The sequence below is a fragment of the Mercenaria mercenaria genome, chromosome 10, assembly GCF_021730395.1.
Source record: "Mercenaria mercenaria strain notata chromosome 10, MADL_Memer_1, whole genome shotgun sequence".
NCBI lineage: Eukaryota > Metazoa > Mollusca > Bivalvia > Venerida > Veneridae > Mercenaria > Mercenaria mercenaria.
In genome coordinates this window covers 31,922,357-31,939,696 of record NC_069370.1, presented here as the reverse complement: position 1 = coordinate 31,939,696, position 17,340 = coordinate 31,922,357, and the positions used below count along the sequence as shown (strand labels likewise).

The 17,340-nt window shown below is 35.9% G+C and overlaps 1 protein-coding gene across 1 annotated transcript in view; it reads right to left on the bottom strand.

The window, feature by feature from the left end:
- LOC123559493 (zinc transporter ZIP10-like) overlaps positions 1-17,340 on the bottom strand; it is an 89,831-nt gene that overhangs the window by 51,879 nt on the left and 20,612 nt on the right. The window lies entirely within an intron of this gene.

Below are 17,340 nucleotides of genomic sequence, written 5' to 3'. Positions count from 1 at the left end.
GTCCACAAAAAAACTCCTTACCAGGTAGAGATACCTTAAAATACACCTAAAATTGGAAAGTAACATCTATGTTGTACCATAGGAAAGTGGTCTTGTCTTTTCCCTATGGTCAATTATAACAACAGCTGTCACAGGAGACAGCGTGCTCGACTATTTTGATGCTGGATAGTGAAACTGGGCATATCTGAGGAAACCAGAGCTGTCACTCGAGTGTTTAATGACTCCAATTGTGGACGAAGATACTGCACAATAGCCTGAGTCTATGTTAAAAATATCAACTTAAAGTAATCAAAACACTATATAAGTATATCCTAAGCAAAAAGGGGCATAATTCATTAAATATTGGTGCCAGAGTTATGCAGCTTGTGTCATATAGTGTGGGTGATGATGTTGAACAGCTATTTTAAGTTTGAATCAAATCCATTCAGTAATAACAGAGACAGAATGAAAGTGCATCAACACTTTAACCTAAAATTCTAAGTAAAAAGGGGGAATAATTAATGAAAAATTGGTGCCAGAGTTATGCACCTTGCGTCATATGGTGTGGGTGATGATGTTTGAATCAAATCCATTCAGTAATAAAAGAGACAGAGTGAAAGTGCATCAAAACTTTAACCTAAAATTTTAAGTAAAAAGGGGAAATAATTCATGAAAAATTGGTCCCAGAGTTATGCACCTCGTGTCATATGATGTGGGTAATGATGGTGAACAATTGTTTAAGTTTGAATCAGATCCATTCAGTAATAACAGAGATAGAGTGAAAGTGCATAAAACTTTAACCTGAAATTCTAAGTAAAAAGGGGAATAATTCATGAAAAATTGTGCCAGAGTTATGCATCTTGTGTCATATGATGTGGGTGATGATGTTGAACAACTATTTTAAGTTTGAATCAAATCCATTTAGTAATAACAGAAGTAGAGTGAAAGTGCACCAAAACTTTAACCTGAAATTCTAAGTAAAAAGGGGGATAATTCATGAAATATTGGTGCCAGAGTTAGGGCCCTTATGTCAGATGAGTGATGATGATGAGAATAATATTTTAAGTTTGAATCAAATCCATCAAGTAATTACATAGAAGTTGAACAAGAGTGCCAGAATGTCACAAAACTTAGCCGTCACAGCAAATTTTAAGTCAAAGATCATGTATTTGCAAATGGACTTATGTCAGATGTTGTGGTGATAGATATGGAATATTGTATTTTCTAAGTCTTGAATCAAATCCACTCAAGTAATCTTAAATAGATAAATTGAACAGAATGCCAGGATATGTCCACAATAACGCGTCCAGCTAAATTTCTTAACCTAGCCTGTATTATGCAAAGAATTTTAATTTAAGTGTTTTTAGTAATCATTGGAAGGCTAGATTTTCTAAAAACCAACAAAAAAAAAATCCTTACAGGTAGAAAACTTAATACCACACAAAATTTGAACAGGTAAATCTGGTATACACCGAAATTGGTTGTGTTTTTTCCTACTACATGAAAAAAGTTACATTAAGTTATTTCTAGTAAAATAAGGGAAGAAATTACAAAAAAAAAAAAAAAAAAAAAATAATTCAAAAAAGAAATGTAGCCACACAAATCTTTACCATGATTGGTTAATACACTATAATGGATGCAAGCTGTGTACTACAGAAAAGTGTCTCATTTTCATACGGACATAGTATGAAAAGTTACAATATAAGCTTTTATTACTTACAACAAAGGGAATGTACTTCTAACCAGGGAACTGCGGCATGACACTCGTCTCGTGGATGGTGAAATTGTGCCAAGTTACATCAAAATCCCTCCTATGCATGAAGAAGAAATGCTTCGGACAAAGGTTTCATTCTTGTATGACCTTTGGCCTCTAAGTGTGACCTTGACCTTAGACCTAGGACTGGTTCTTGCGCATGACACTCCGCTCGTGGTGGTGAACATTTGTGCCAAGTTATATCAAAATCCCTCTATGCATGAAGAAGATGCTCCGGACAAGGTTTTCTTTCTTGTTCCTTTGACCTCTAAGTGTGACCTTGACCTTAGACCTAGGACTGGTTCTTGCGCATGACACTCCCCTCTGAGTGTGACATATTGTGCCAAGTTATATCAAAATCCCTCATGCATGAAGAAGATATGCTCCGGACAAGTATTTCTTTCTTGTGATCCTTTGACCTCTAAGTGTGACCTTGACCTTAGACCTAGGGACCTGGTTCTTGCGCATGACACTCCGTCTCATGATGATGAACAACTGTGCCAACTTTCATCAAAATCCCTCCATGCATGAAGAAGATATGCTCCGGACAAGTCATTCTGATTTGACCTTTGACCTCAAGTGTGACCTTGACCTTAGATCCAGGGACCTGGTTCTTGCGCATGACACTCCGTCTCATGATGGTGAACAACTGTGCCAAGTTTCATCAAAATCCCTCCATGCATGTAGAAGATATGCTCCGGACAAGTCTGTGGATCGACAGCCCGCTCCGCCATCCGCCGCCTCTGCCTGCCAGTCATTCTTGTACCTGACCTTTGGCCTCTAAGTGTGACCTTGACCTTAGACCTAGGGACCTGGATCTTGAGCATGACACTCCGTCTCGTGGTGGTGAACATTTGTGCCAAGTTATATCAAAATCCCTTTATGCATGAAGAAATGCTCCGGACAAATTTTTTTAGAAAATATGATAATGGAGAATAACTCAAAAAATAGGCAAGGTAGAGTTATTGTTCTTGCACACTGCACTTCCTCCCAATGTGTTGTATCAGTGTATAAAGTTTGAAGAAAATCCCTCCAGTACTTTTGGAGTTATGCTCCGGACAAACTTCTTTAAGAAAATATGATAAAGGGGAATAACTCAAAAAATAGGCAAGGTAGAGTTATTGTTTTTGCATACTGCACTTCCTCCCAATGTGTTCTATCAGTGTATTAAGTTTGAAGAAAATCCCTCCAGTACTTTTGGAGTTATGCTCCGTACAAAGATCGTTGCGGACACACGGACGGACGGACGGATGCACACACGGACGGAGAGCATTTCTAATACCCCCCTTGGCCTTTGGCGAGGAGATAAATAAAGGGAGGTAAACTGACATAAAATCAGTCAATAGTTATCTACCCTGATAATGTCTCAGTTCAACTAATGACAATAATGAAATTCCAAATCAGTCCTATAAGTACTTTAATACTGATATAAATCTATTTTGATAACAATCAGGGGAGGTAATCAGATATAAAATAACTCTGGATACCTAAACCTAAGACTGGATCTGACAGATTCATCATGGAATCCAAGATTTATTGTTGCTGAAGATATTTTGAAAGTTTGTATCGAATCAAACCATAAATGAAGTCTCTATATGCCTGCAAAAGCCAAAATAGCAAATCTCTGGAACCCATGAAGGAATCTGGCCAGTTCAAGAAAGGAACCAAGATCTTGTGGTGATACATGTTGTGTGCAAGTTTGGTTAAAATCAAATCATAAATGCAGCTGTTATTGTGCAGACAAGGTCAAAATAGCTAATTTTGGCCCTTTCAGGGGCCATAACTCTGGAACCCATGATGGGATCTGGCCAGTTCAATAAAGGAACTGAGATATTATGGTGACACAAGTTTTGTACATGTTTGATTAAATTCAAATCATAAATGAAGCTGCTACTGTGCAGACAAGGTCAAAATAGCTAATTTTGGCCCTTTCAGGGGCCATAAGTCTGGAACCCATAATGGGATCTGGCCAGTTCAAGAAAGGAAAAGAGAATTAATGGTGATACAAGTTGTGTGCAAGTTTCATTAAATATAGTCATAAATAAAACCTCTATTGTGCAGACGAAATCGTTGAAGGACGGACGATGTTCCTACGATATGGGTATTTATGTGGCTACTCTTTTGTTCTCTCTATTGTTCTTTTAGCCACGTAAAAGAAAAATAACCACATAAAAGCCTTACAGAATGAATGACATCAAAGAACAAGAGCTGTCACTAATGATGACAAATGCACCCGCAGCGCCTTGACCTTTGACCTGGTGACCCCAAAGTCAGTAGGGGTTGTGTACTCAATAAGTACTATCAGCATGTGAAGTTTGAAGGTCCTGGGTGCAGTGGTTCACGAGTAAAGTGCCTTCATGCAAAAAGTTAACGTTGTGACGAAAGGAAGGACAGTTGAAAACTAATATGCCTCCCTTGGGGGGCATAACAAAGGGACGTAATTATAAAATCAAGGGTGCCTCATGGTGGTGAACATCTGTGCCAAGTTACATCAAAATCCCTCCAAGCATAAAGAAGAAATTGCTCCGGACAAAGTTATTCTTAAATTTAACCTTTGGCCTCCAAGTATGACCTTGACCTTAGACCTTGGGACCTGGTTCTTGCACATGACAATCGGTCTCATGGTGGTGAACATTTGTGCCAAGTTACATCAAAATCCCTCCATGCATGAAGAAGAAATGCTCCAGACATAGTCATTTTTGTATCTGACCTTTGGCCTCTAAGTGTGACCTTGGCCTTAGACCTAGGGCCCTGGTTTTGCGCATGACATGTTGTCTCATCCAGGGGAATATTTGTACCAACTGATATTTAAATCCTGTCTTGCATGACCAAAGTTATAGACCGGACAGGAAAACAAGAGGGTCACGATGACCCTAGATCGCTCACCTGATTAATATGAGCTACATGTTTCAAATGTCAAACTGATGATTTTTAGAAATTTTTTTGGAAGATTTTCCGATGTACAATCAAGTAACCCCTGGGGCAGGGCCAATTTTACCCCATGGGTCATGATTTGAACAAAGTTTGCAGAAGTCTACTAGGCAATATTACATATCAAATATCTAAAGTCTAGGCCTTCTGGTTTATATTTAGCAAATTTATGAAGATTTCTCTATGTACAATCAAGTAACCCCTGGACTGGGTCAATTTGACCCTGGGGGTTAAGATTTGAATATATTTTGTAGAGGTCCACTAGGCAATGCTACATGTCAAATATCTAAGCTCTAGGCCTTTCTGGTTTATTTTCAGACAATTTTGAAGATATTTCTATGTACAATCAAGTAACCCGGTGGGGTGGGGTCAATTTGACCCGGGGGCGTCATGATTTGAATAAATTTTGTAGGAGTCTACTAAGCAATGCTACATGTCAAATATCTAAGAGCTGGGCCTTCTGGTTTATTTTTAGAATTTTTTTTTAAAATTTTCCTATGTAAAATCAAGTGACCCTTTGGTCGTGGTCAATTTTGACCCCAGGGGCCATGATATGAACACATTTTGTGGGGGTCCATTAGGTAATGCTACATATGAAATATCTAAGCTCTAGGCCTTCTGGTTTATTTTTAGAAATTTTTTGAAGATTTTCCTATGTAAAATCAAGTGACCCCTGGGGCGAGGTCAATTTTGGCCCTGGGGGTCATGATTTGAAAAAATGTTGTAGAGGTTCACTAGGCAATGCTACATTTGAAATATCTAAGCTCTAGGTTTTCTGGTTTATTTTTTGAAAATTTTTGAAGATTTTCCTATGTAAAATCAAGTGTCCCCCTGGGGTGGGGTCAATATTGACCCTGGGTCATGATTTGAACAAATTTGGTAGAGGTCCACTAGGCAATCCTTCACACCAAATATCTAAGCTCTAGGCTTCTGGTTTTTGAGAAGAAGATTTTTAAAGTTTTTCCTTTCGGTTGCCATGGCAACCAGAGGTCTGCATGGAATTCAATTCTTTGAAAAATTTTGAAAGGGGGCCATCCAAGGAACATTCCTGTGAAGTTTGGTGTAATTCTGCCCAGTGGTTTTCAAGAAGAAGATTTTTTTACAATTTGTTGACGGACGACGCACGATGGATGACGGACATCAAGCGGTCACAACTGCTCACCTTGTCACTTTGTGACAGGTGAGCTAAAAATCCTACTGACCTTTGATCTCCAAGTTTAACCTTGGCCTTTAAGCTAGGGGGTCTGGGTGTTGTGCATGACACGTCATCTCATCATGGGGAACATTTATGCCAAGTAATATTGTAATCCCTTGATGGATGAGTTCTGGACCAGACAGGAAAAAATGCCTATTAACGTTTGACCTCCAATTGTGACCTTGACCTTTGAGCTAGGGGTTCGGGTTTTGCAAATGATATGCGTCTTATCATGGGCAACATTTGTGCCAAGTAATATTAAAATCCCTTCATGGATGGCAGAGTTATGGACCGGACAGGAAAAAAATCCTGTTGACTTTTGACCCGCAATTGTGACCTTGACCTTTGAGCCAGGTGTCTGGCTTTTGTGCATGACATGTTGTCTCATCATGGGGAACATTTGTGCCAAGTGATATTAAAATCCCTTAATGAATGACAGAGTTATGGACCGGACACAAAACAGACCCTGTTCATGCCATGTTAACATTTGACTGCTAAGTGTAACCTAAACCTTTGAGCTAGGGGTCTGAAAGTCATGCATGACATATCGTCTTATTATGAGGTACATTTGTGCCAAGTAATATTAAAATCCCTTCATGGATGGGAGAGTTATGGACCGGACAGGATAAAAGCCCAGTTGACCTTTGACCTCCAACCTTGACCTTTGAGTTAGGGGTCCGGGTTATGCGCAAGACATGTTGTCTCATCATGGGGAACATTTGTTCCAAGTAGTATTAAAATCCCTTCATGGATGACAGAGTTATGGACCGGACACGAAATTGCGGATAGACGGATGGAATGACGAACAGACGAAAAAGCGCATTCCTATAGTCTCCGAAACTGGTTTTCAACCAGTTGGTGACTAATCGCGTCTCCCACCTTTTAGGCACTGTGTATTCACTTATCCGAATTTATGTTTGTCCAAAATACTGTATAGCTGAGTTTCCAATATGAACTTGCCGATTTTTGCTAAATAATGGTCTTGACATAACTTCGATATACTTTATGTGAAAAAAAGAAGTACTACCAAAACACCTGTTGTGCGGATAAGAACACTTATCGGCAAGACAGCTGTGCGAATAAGGAAAATAATCGGCACGACTGTCGTACCAAAAGACACTTCCAAGTTTATAGACTGTTAGCATCATGTTCATTGTTTAAGATATTAAATCAATAGACAGCAGTGATTTTAAGGCCTTTTTGCTGATGAAATTCGACCCCATTTCCCCGTCCAAAAGGTATGTTTTTTCCCCTATTAAAAAAATGTTTTTAGTGTAACACATTTATGAAAAAGATTGCATTTATCAAGATACAATTCCACCCCACCTCTCCGCCTTTCCCCCCCCCCACTCCTATTTTAGTGATTACGGTGAGATTTTCCCCTCCTTACGGGCCCTGCCACCATTCCCCCAAAAACCTAAACAAGAGGGCCCTAAATCGCTCACCTGAGTAACACACCATAACAGTGTAAACATGTTGGACCTAGTGACCCAGTTTCTGACCAAATAACCCAGTTTAAAGGAGATAAACATCCTGACCAAGTTCCATGAAGATTGGAGCAAAAATGTGGCCTCTAGAGTGTAAACAAGGTTTTCCTTCAATTTGACCTAGTGACCTGGTTTTTAACCCAACCTGACCCAATTTTTATCAGTCCGAGATTTCATTGAGATAAATATTCTGACCAATTTATTATAACTCGTCCAAGATTTCATGAAAACAAATAATCTGACAAAGTTTCGTGAAGTTTGTAGGAAAAAAGTGGCCTCTAGAGTTTAAACAAGCTTTTTGATATGATTTGACCTAGAGACCTAAATTTTGACCCCAGGTGACCAACAGTTTGTAGGAAAAAAAATGGCATCTAGAGTGTAAACAAGCTTTTTGATATGATTTGACCTAGCGACCTAGTTTTTGACCCCAGATGACCAATATTCAGATCTGATCTAGAGATCATCAAGAAAAACATTCTGATCAAATTTCAAGAAGATCCAGTTGAAAATGCAGTCCCTAATGCACAAACACAATTTTTCTTTGATTTGACCAGGTGACCTGGATTTTGACCCCAGATAATCCATATTCAAACTTGATCTAGATTTTATCAAGACAAACATTCTGACCAATTCTCACGAGTTTCAAACTAAAATTGTGTTCTGTAGAGTGTTAACAAGATTTTCCTATGATCTGCTCTAGTGATCTAGTTTTTGACCCTGCATTACCCAGATTCAAACTTGGCATAGAGGTCATCAAGACAAACATTCTGACCAAGTGTCAGAAAGGTAGGATCATAAATGTTGCCACTAGAGTGTTAACAAGTTTTTCCTTTGATTTGATGGAATGACCTAGTTTTTGACCCTACAAGACCTAGATTCGAACTTGACCTAGAGGCCATCAAGGCAAACATTCTGATCAATTTTCATGAGTTTCAAACTTAAAATGTGGACTCGAAAGTTTTAACAAGATTTTCCTTTGCTTTGACCTAGTGATCTAGTTTTTGACCCCACATAACCCAGATTTATACTTGGTCTAAAGATCATTAAGATAAACATCTTGACCAAGTTTCATGAAAATACATGAAGAGTCATAAATGTGGCCTCTAGAATGTTAACAAGCTTTTTCTTTGATTTGACCGGGTGACCTAGTTTTTTACCTCACAATCTGACCCAAATTCGAACCTGACCTAAAGATCATCGAGACAAACATTCTGACCAATTCTCATGAGTTTCAAAGTTAAACTGTGGACTCTAGAGTGTAACAAGATTTTCCTTTGATCTGACCTACTGACCTAGTTTTTGACCCCACATGACCTAGTTTGAAACTTAACCTAGAGATCATCAAGATAAACATTCTGACCAAGTTTCATAAAGATTGGATCATAACTGTTGCCTCTAGAGTGTTATTAAACAAGGCAAATGTTGACGGTCAATGCCGGAAAATGACCGGTCACAACAGCTCACCTAAGCACAAAGTGCTCAAGGTGAGCTATTGTGACTGGATTAAAAACCACTGAACAGTGATTTGATATTAAAACAACACTGCAACAAATGATGATATTATTTTTCATACTGTTTGCATTAGTTAAATTAACTTCCGAAACACTAAAATAAATTTTGCATAAGAAATTATGTACACAAACATAATCAGTATGACTTTCCAAGCATGATCGTCGTGCAAGTAACGAAAATAACAGACCTGTCAAGACACACGTGTGTCACACGCATTTCGGCCCTAGATCACCCTCACAGGCCTACTATTCAATGTCACACGCATTTTAAAGAAATAAAGCAATCAACTGTTTTTTTTCGTAGAAAATTATTGAATCAAACATGCGAGGCAGCGTTGTTTTCATACCGTATAATACAGTTTTACATTCGCCGGTGCAACGTGTTATTTCTACCGCATGAATAAACATCACAAAAAATAAACATGGAGGGAGACTAGACAAAACCAGATCTATTTCATGTTAAAAATCTAAATTTTCCATGTGAGGGCGTTTCCGGCTTTTAGGGATCATCGCCCTCCAGACCCCCACAAGGGACAACCTTCCCTTCGAACCCCGATCACACTTGTGGCCTTTGTGGAGCCTTGACAGCTATGAAATAACCGGCACAAACATCATGCGAATAACAAAAATAACCAGCATGATGGTCGTGCTGATGAAAAAAATTATCAGCATCGCCATCATGCGGATAGCCTCCACCACATAAAGTATTGTAACCTAATTTGTGAATTTTAAAGTATTAAACTAATAAACCAAATGATTCAATCGGTTTCAATTTTCAAACAACAACGACTTATGTACCAGACACTTTATGTACCAATTTGGACACCTTATGTACCACATAATTATATGATATATAGTGGATGATCATTATTGTTTTGACTTGATGAAAATGTTTTATTTTATGTTACTTGAAATGATTTTTTACTAACTTTAAATGTTATTTGTCATAATTAATAAGGTAAAATTATATGCGCTATTATATTTGAATATTCATACCTCAAAGACAAAGTTAAGGTCCATATCTTATCCATATCATTATATCCATTCTATCTTATTTTATTCAATATTTTACTTATTTTGATAGCCATTCCATATCAAGATATTAATTTATAATGAAAAAATATTACTGTTAATTGTTTTAGCAGATTATAATTACCGGTAAGCCCTAATTAGCACCTTTCTTCAGTAAATTTTATTTGAATGTGCTATATGAATCACTATGATTTGTGTAAAGTACTCGGGTCTCCTCAGGAAATTTCATTTGAATGTGCACAATGATCATTTATGATTTGTGTTAAGTACTAACTGGTTTCTCCAGAAAATGTGATTTATCTGAATGTACTCGATGATTCCTTAAGTTCTGGTTTTCTCTAGGAAATGTGTTCATTTTATTTATGTATGTTAAATTTTGATTTGGAATTTCCAAAATCTTGTTTTCTGTTGTTTCCAATGTATTTCCTTGGAATTTATTTTTTTAATCAAGGAGGCTTTTAAATGGATTATTTGGTTGCAAATATTTCTGTGTTTCATGTTTTTTTCTATTTTTCTTTTTGTTATTGTTTGTGTGTATTAGATAAGAAAGTATTTTTTAAAACTGGTACATAAGGTGTCGCACCTTTAAAAAGACACCATTATCATTATTTAAACAAACAATCTGATAGAAAGTTTTTCACAACACAAATTTTTACCCTTCTACTGTCTCTTTCATACACATGTAAAACGAAATCTCATTCAGTTCCCATGTGATGTTGGCGAGATTTGCTATATAATGTCGATCGGGGTATTATCGGACAAAATTTGTAAAAATAAAGTCTCACACGACTTACCATAAACAAGACCCAGAAATCCTCTCTCACTTTACAGCTGCATGTGTACTTTCCTTTTCTCAAATATAAATTGGTTGGTATTACGTCATATGACTTGTTACGTATACAATCAATTCGAGGTGTTCAAAGTGGGTATTATCGGTCATGCCGGGATATATTACCGGCACGTATTTAATATGAATTAAGGCACCGCCTAGCATGGGGATTTATCTTTTATATAACTACTTACCAAAAAATATTCAACACCAAAAGAAACTTACAGTGAAGTTTACATTTAGTGTCATCATACCTCTTACAGCGAATATCATACTTTGCAAAATTTACGGGAAGCCGTGACGGTGACGTCATTCAGCGTTCTCGCGCTGGCTTTAGGAATTTTTTATTTGTTTGTTTGTTTGCACTCTACACAGAAACTTGACTGCCTTTACACTTCCTTACTGTTTTAAAATTGTTTTTCATTCGCATATACAGTTTTCGTTACGAAAAAGAAGTAAAAGAATCATGTTGGCCCGGTTTACGAATTTCTGTGACTGATTCGGGGTGCTCGGATGTTTATGCAGACAACCAGTCTGCGGTGTGTATATAAACCGGAACCGGAAAACATCGAAAACATTGCCTTAGTTTATGCAGAGAACACAGACGAATAACTATATACGGACGTTACCGTCTCGGGGATTTTCATCCCCTATGACACTAGCCATACACCATTAATTTGATTTTGGCATATATTCAATAGGAAATATTTTGTTGAGTAATGCATTTCTAGGCAATATTCAATCCTATATGCATGGCATATAGATCTACACTACACTCTTTTCAATTTTAGCTAATCACTGTAATAGTATGCATAGGCGTAGCAAAGATTTTCTGGAAGGGTTGCGAATACGAGACAAATTGGGGTAGGTGCAGGAGTGGGGTTTCTTTTTGGCCTGTGTCTCCACTAACCTCTTCAGCAATTAGACTTAAAGTTTTGAGAGCAACAAGCAGAAAATCTGGACTGTTGTAAAATTTATTATTAATGCTGGTAATGTAGTCTCCCAATTTTTTCAAACAAGTGTCCGAAAATACCCCTTGACGGGCCTCCATGGAGAGCAAAGCATATCTGTCATACAAAGTACATTTGTACCTTGCATTGTTTATTTATCAAACCGACTGTACACGCTGGTGCCAAATCACCACTTGAGCACATCATTGTACATATTTTCAAAGAGTGTTATGTTAATATTTGTAACAGGAAGTTGATTTATTCTGCATAGGTGAATATTTTTGTTTGCATTTTTGTTACCTTTTATTGATGTTGCTTCTGTAGTCATCTGAATTCAGGCATCAAAAACTTTAAAAAGCATGTGACCGGTGTAATAATGCATTTTTATGATTATGTCTTTTAAAATAACCAATGTTCATTGGTTTGTCCGATAATACCCCGATCAACGTTATGCCTTTTAAGTTGCCGATCTATTTATTTTTATAGCTCTTTGTTTAAATATAAAAAATGAAATTTTTTTTTCGGTGTTCATGGAAAATGAACGACAGAATAGGATCCGAAAATTCATGAATCACGCTGTCATTCAATTAAACTTGACACAAGGACATGTTGAAAATCCATATAGATTCTATATTTATCATACTGCTTTCTGACTGAACTGCCCCATGGATTCCCAACCAAAATCCTTGATCCGCCCCTGGTAACGTAAGAAGGCCAGTGAAGGAAAAATGTATTTACAGAATCCCTCAAACAAGGGTTTCGGAATTTTTTAAATAAGCATACTTTTTTTACGAAACGCTTTTTAGCATCACCGTAGTCTTAGAGATACTCAGGGTCAGATGAGATAGCTTAAAATTCAATTCAGCAGTGTCCTGGATCCGGTCCGCGTCTTTAGTTTTATCAGGAAGGTCTAATACGGGGAGTAGAAACTCTGTATAAATCAATACATTTACCTGTATTATGCTGTCGTCCATACCTATAAATATCGACCAGTCGTTAGCAATCGATATTTTGTTTTCGCCACTATCGATTAGTGTTTTATTAGCATATTACCTCATGTTAATCATGGAGCTATAACACTTATTGTTCAAAGGGTTTACCAGTCACATGTTAAGTGGCGATAATTAGATGATCAGAGATTGATCTAAAGGGATTCTGAAGCAAAAACAGCATGCGACTGCATGTGGTGATATGCTTAATTATTATGAATTAACTCGAGCTCACTTCCCTGAAGAAATATTTTACCATGTAACTTCAAACCTTTATCAAAGGACCGATTTTTGTTGGATTTGAATAAAAACAAGAGCTGTCCGTAAGACAGCCAAGCTCGACTATTCGAAATATTGTCCCAGAAGTAGGAAAATATTACCCAAAAAGGTTAAATATCAAAAGAGTTTTAAGTTCAAAAGGGGCAATAATTTGACCAAATTCCATATCAGTTATGGGACTTGCTGCTATCAACTAGTTTTATAACCCCGAAGGCACATGTGAAGTTTCAATTCAATATCTGCATTAGTTTTGGAGATAGACTCTCGCATGTAAAACTTTAACCAGAATTTTCAAAGTCCAAAATGGGGCATAATTTGCCCAAAATACATGCCAGAGTTATGGGACTTGATCCAGTGAGGTCAGTAATTGATCTAGAAAAAGAAAAAATAAGTTTCAAATCTATATGCCTTTTAGTAATAGCTGTATGTACTTGCACGCAAAACTTTAACCAGAATTTGCTAAGTCCAAAAGGGGGCATAATTTGGCCAAAATGAAGGTCAGAGTTATGGGACTTGGTGCTATCAACTAGTTTTATAACCCCAAAGACACATGTGAAGTTTCAAATCAATATCTGCATCAGTTTTGGAGATAATAACTTGCATGTAAAACTTTAACCAAAATTTTCTAAGTCTTAAAGGGGGCATAATTTGCTCAAAAACATGTCAGAGTTAAGGGACTTGACCCAGAGAGGTTGGTAATTGACCTAGAAAAAGAAAAAATAAGTTTCAAAGCTATATGCCTTTAATTGATGGCTGTATGTACTTGCATGCAAAAACTTAACCAAGGTGTGACGCAGATGCCAGGGTGAGTAGAATAGCTTGACTATTCTTCGAATAGTCGAGCTAAAAATGGAAAATAACAGAAAGCTGACATTTTTCTTAATCTTGTAGAGCCACAATTATAGTTATTGTTTATAATGTCAGATTTCAACATACAGAAACAAACATTCTTCTTGAACGTAGCTGGAACAACTTATACAGGGACTGGAAACCGGCATTTTTCTTATCTTATGCTGTCATCCAATCGAAGCGTATGCCGTAGGTTATTCTGCTATTACTCAAACACTTACGCCTTACAGTTTAACTCGTCCTCCCTTACAGAACAAGGCTTCTCTGGTGTACATTAAGTTTACCATATGTGTACTATTCGCATACAATGAAGTTGCGGCAGGAGTACACCAGATGTTCACGGCAACGGGTGTATAGTTCGCATACATTTATTTGATGTTCGCGAATAGTAAACGGGAGGACCAAAGTACGCTAACAGTACGCTGCAAAAATTGATAGTATACAAAACATACACAACAGGGACTTAAAATTTATATTGAACAATTTTTTATTTGCTGAATGTTCACAGCAGCAACTTGAAGTTTTTTTCCATAGTTAAAGTACACGACACATACACCACAGGGACTTAAGATTGGTATTTCATAATTTTTGGTTTGCAGACTGTTTGCAGCAAAAACTTAAAACTTTTATCTGAAACCATATGCTATAATACGAAACATACACTGCAATGACTTAAAATTTATGGTTAATTATATAAGATTTGTTGAAATAAACATCATTACTTTTTCTCCTAGAGTAGATCTAGCACCAAGAAGAACATCATTAACAGTAGTTGCATAAATAATATTGCATTTTTTTCCACCTGGCTATTAAGGGGTGATAAATTAATCTACTGCAGTGTATTATGCTGCTTGTCTCACAACAGGAGATTACCACAGACTGATAAGATCTTGCCTGCTTTATATTTAGAAACTCTACCGGCCAAGAGGTCAGCCAATGAAAATAAAGTCAGTGAACTACTTCTGGGGGTTGTGCATGTACCACAAAAAGTAATCCTTAACTTTTTTGGTTTTTTTATCAGAGTAATCTTTAAAATTTATGAGTATCTAAATGGAATAAAATCTTACTCTAGTACAGAAATAGTTTTAACATCCTAGATATATCCTTCGTTAGCTGACTGTAAATGACAAATTTGCCCAAGAATATCAAAATTTCAAATCTATAAACAGGAAGTTCTTTGAGAGCAGGATGGAGTTATTTTACTTAGGCTACAAAGAAGTTTATTTATATGGCTCTTTGTTTACAATGTGCAGTTTATTTTAGCATGGAATTTAAGAGTAATGAAAAGAATACAAATTAAATGGTGAGTCAATATATTATTTATTCATTTTCCAACAGTTATCTAGATTACCTGTAACTATAGTAGCTCTAAAACATATATATTGTTCATATGTATAGCTCAATGTGAGCTATTTAAATCATGGAAAAATGAAAAAATACTTTGTGCATGTATCAATTTATTTTTTCATGGAACTTTGTAAGAATATAATTATCTTCCTATATTCAAACAAGTATATCTGGATTAAAAAAAAGATATATGTTATAAATTTACGTGTGTATGCCAATTTTCAAGAAAATATATTTATATTTAAGGTGTTTTTGAAGCGAAAAACGAATACGGGTCTAGATTTCGTCCGATTCTACATGCGCGGAAATCTCAAGTGTCGGGCAAAATCAAGATATAAAATCTAAAGTGATGAATTTTCTTTCTAAATCTTTTTAGGTTTTTATTAAGAATATATTTATAAGTTTGCATGTCATTTTTCAAGAAAAAATATTTATATATAAGGTGGTTTTGAAACGAAAAACGTATACGGGTGATGATTTCGCCAGAGTTTATATGGGCAGAAATTTCAAGTGGCAGGCAAAATCAAGACATAAAATTGAAAGTGATGGATATTTTTTGAAAATCATTTAAAGGTTTTATTCAGAATAAATTTCTACGTGTGCATGTCTATCTTCAGGAAAAAATATTTATATTTAGTATGATTAAAAACATATAATGATGTTGATTTCGCCCGATTTTATATGCGCTGAAATCTCAACTGTGAGGCAAAATCAAATCTTAAAATTTTAAGGAATGAGAGTTTTTAAAAAAAATCCTTGTGAGCTTTAATTAGGAATATATTTCTACGTATCCATTTTAAGTTTCAAGAAATAATAATAATTAGTGTGGCTTTGAAAAGAAAGCTTATGAATTTGCCTGATTCTATATGCGCAAAACTCTCAAGTGTCAGACAGAATCGAGACATGTATTCTTAGGTAATGAATATTTTAAACCTCATTTTGAGCTTTTATTCGGAATGTATTTCTACCTGTCCAAGTCAAATTTAAAGAAAAAATACTAATATTTAGCATGGTTTTGAAAAGAAAATCCTATAAGAGTGTTCCTTTCATCCTATTCTGCGCGGAAGCAAAATCAAATCGTTAATTATAAGTTTGTATTATTTATTATATAATTCCACATTTATATGTCGAAAAATAGTATTGTTTTGTATAACGTATACGTGTGTATCTTGATGCATTATTCCAGTATTAAATCTAAATTGGGTTTTAAAGTTGCTACTTATTTTCATAATAATCTGGTAATTTAATCAAATAAGGAAGGTGTGATAATAACTGGACCGTGTTGCAGTGGGACAGTGTTACATGCAATGCACGCGGTGGCAATATACAACACAATACACAAAGCTTTTATCAGGAATATAAATATACGTTAGCATGTCAATTTTCAAGAAAAATTATTTATATTTCTGGTGGTTTTGAAGCGAAAAACACAATTATACGGGCCTAGATTTCGCCCGATTCTATATGAGCGGAAATCTCAAGTGACAGGTCATAAAATTTAAAGTGATGGATATTTTTTGATAATCCTTCTAAGCTTTTATCAAGAATATATTTCTATGTGCGCATGTCAATTTTCAGGAAAGAGTATTTATATTTAGTATGATTAATAAACGAAAAACTTATACGGATGTTGATTTCGCCAGAATTTATATGCGCTAAAATCTCAACTGAGAGGCAAAATCAACTCTTTTAAGTTTTAAGGAATGAAATTTCAGTCGTGTAATTTAAATATTATTAAAAATATCGCAGTTATAGTCGTGACCGATTTTAAAAGTCTATGAATGTATAATCAGTACACTAATATTTAAACATCACTTGGATTTGAAATTAAGATTTCAACATGACGAAAATAACCCCAGATGTATCTAAAAAATGCGATTGTGTTTTACGCTCGTTCCAACAATTTTCACGGAACTGCAATCCGTTGATATACAGAGACTATAATTTTCTACAAAAATTTGATTTCTGTAAGTTAAATATTTCTAATCTTACCTCACAGAAGATACAACGGTCGTCACACTGGTCGGCACATACAGTTGATTAGTTAATCAAATTAAATTTAATCCAACGATAATTTAATTAAAGGTGGTTTTTTCACACGTTTAAAGAGGTGCGAAATGCAGCAGGTAATCATTCGGTCAAAACTGAGCCGATTTATATCATCCGACAATTATTAATTTATTATGTGACAAACAGTAATTATTTAGAT